Raw genomic sequence first — 3004 nt, forward strand, 5'->3', positions numbered from 1 at the left:
ATATTAAAGACTGGAAAAATGAAACAGGATAAAATGAAAAGAAATAAACAGTAATACTCCACAAACTAAAAAAGCCTATGTACTCTACAAACTAAAAAATCTTACACCGTATTAAAGCAACAAAACTTTTAATGTTAAAAGTCAGTCTTTAGATTGACAAAGTGTGAATTTCTTCAATGCAAATTATTCTTCATTTTAAAAATTCTCTCATGAGGTGTGGGCATCACTGGCAAGGCCAGCGATTGTTGTCCATCCCTAATTGCCCTTGAATTGAGTGGCCATTCAGGGGGCAATTAAGTGCGATTGCTGTGGGTCTGGAGTCACATGTAGGCGAGACCAAGTAAAGGCGGCAGATTTCCTTCCCTAAAAGGACACTAATGAACCAGATGGGTTTTTACAACAATTGATTGTAGTTTCATGGTCACTATTACTAAGGCTAGCTTTCAATTCCAGATTTTAATAACTGAATTAAAATTCCACTAGCTGCTGTGGTGGGATTTGAACCGGCGACCCCAGACCATTTGTCCAGGCCTCTAGATTACTAGTCTAGTGACATTACTGCAATGCCACCATCTCCCCCTTTCTTAGGGTTTCTCAGATGATGAAGAAATGCAGATCAGAACAGTTGGTCTTTGTTGGAGTTGCAGGACAGAGACCACAACTGGCCCCAGCATTTCCTCAGCTAGGAGGTGGAAGGAAATAATAAACCAGGTTTTCTTCTCATTGAAACACAGTGACCCTTTCTAGAAAATGAACATATGACTCTCAGGTGAGAACAGGATTGTGATAACCTCATGGCCAAGCCTGCTGATACCCAGGTTCACATGCCTACAGCAGTCACATGTGTAATGTTTCAGAAAATTGCCAACATCCATGGAACCATACCCCAGCATAAGGGCACATCCTCAGGAAGAAAATGAGTGTAAAATCACAAGACTTTTTTTATTCAGAACAATACATTTGCTTAATAATATTTGGAGCATGTACAGTATTTATGAATAGCTTTCCCTCATGAGGTTTAGTGAGTGAGGTGGATTCTATCACTGTACATGACTTATAACTGCTAAAAGTAAAGATTCCCCATTTTGACAATTTATCTTTAATGGAGACTGCAAGACTGGCTGAGGAGGATGCTGATTGGAAAATTATTCAGAATAATTGCTGTCATTTTTGGATATTATACCATTTCCTTTTGTTTGTGCTGGATGGAAAACTACACAATGTTATATAGTCTAAGAACTTAAAAAGAAATGGCAATCACTCATGACTGATTAGAACCAGTATTGTACAGGGTGAACATGCTAAAAACTGAAGAATGGTGAGAACTCTGCATATGATCTGGTTAAGAACTGTTTGCATTAATATGGCTGAACCTGGTAAAATGTCAACTTGTTCAACCCAAAGGAATTCAAATTAAACCAAGCAATTAGTCAGATTGTTACAAACCATGGAACACTGATGATAACTAGCAAGGACTAATTTTTTTTTTTTTTTTTTTGTAAAAATATACTTTATTCATAAAATATCTTCAATCACATTCCAAACCATTTCAAAGACAACATTACAAGGGTACAATCCAGGTTAAACTTTTACAAAATGTATCACCAGGTGCATCAGTACAAACAATATTACAATCATTTACAGCCTTTCATTTTGATCTGTACAGCCCGAGGGGCTCTAAACAGTTCCCAGTCTCTCGGTGCGCTGTGGTAGAAAGGTCTTAGACAGCGACCCTTCCCCATTGCGCCTTTGCGGCAGCTGCCCCAAGCTTTAGTGCGTCCCTCAGCACGTAGTCCTGGACTTTGGATTGTGCCAGTCCGCAACAATCGGTCGGGGACAACTCTTTGCGCTGGAAGACCAACAAGTTTCGGGCAGACCAAAGCGCGTCTTTCACCGAGTTGATGATCCTCCAGCTGCAGTTGATGTTTGTCTCGGTGTGTGTCCCTGGGAACAGCCCGTAGAGCACAGAGTCCTGTGTCACAGAACTGCTCGGGATGAACCTCGACAGCAACCACTGCATCTCTCTCCAGACTTTCTTTGCAAAGGCACAATCCACAAGGAGGTGAACAACGGTCTCTTCCCCACCACAGCCACCTCGAGGGCAACGTGCAGAGGGGGTGAGCCTCCTGGCGTGTAGGAAGGATCTGACGGGGAGGGCCTTTCTCACCACCAGCCAAGCTATGTCTTGGTGCTTGTTGGAAAGTTCTGGCGATGAGGCATTCTGCCAAATGACTTTGACAGTCTGCTCGGAGAACCATCCCACAGGGTCCACCCTCTCCTTATCCCTCAGGGCCTCTAGGACGTTACGTGCTGACCACTGCCTGATGGACTTGTGGTCAAAGGTGTTTTTCTGCATAAATTTTTCCACCAGGGACAGGTGGTACGGCGCGGTCCAACTACTTGGAGCGTTCCGCGGCAGCGTGGCCAGACCCATCCTTCGCAACACCGGGGACAGGTAGAACCTCAGCACGTAGTGACACTTGGTGTTTGCGTACTGAGGGTCTACGCACCGCTTGATGCAGCCACACACAAAGGTGGCCATCAGTATGAGGGCAATGTTGGGCACGTTTTTTCCCCCTTTATCTAGAGGCTTGTACATCGCGTCCCTGCGGACACGATCCATTTTCGACCTCCAGATAAAGCGGAAGATGGCTCGAGTGATCGCCATCGCGCAGGAGTCTGGAATGGGCCAGACCTGCGCCACGTACAGCAACAGCGAGAGTACCTCACACCTGATGACCAGGTTCTTACCCGCAATGGAGAGGGAGCGTCGCTCCCACATGCCCAGTTTCCTTTTCACCATAGCCACTCGCTCCTTCCAGTTTCTAACGCATGCCCCGGTCCCTCCGAACCATATCCCCAGCACCTTCAGGCCGTCAGCCCTGACAGTGAAGGGGACAAAGGATCGGTCAGCCCAGTTCCCAAAGAACATGGCCTCGCTCTTCCCACGATTTACCTTGGCTCCCGAGGCCAGTTCGAACTGGTCGCAGATGTGCATCAGTCT

The sequence above is a fragment of the Cetorhinus maximus genome, chromosome 4 (assembly GCF_964194155.1).
Source record: "Cetorhinus maximus chromosome 4, sCetMax3.hap1.1, whole genome shotgun sequence".
Lineage (NCBI taxonomy): Eukaryota > Metazoa > Chordata > Chondrichthyes > Lamniformes > Cetorhinidae > Cetorhinus > Cetorhinus maximus.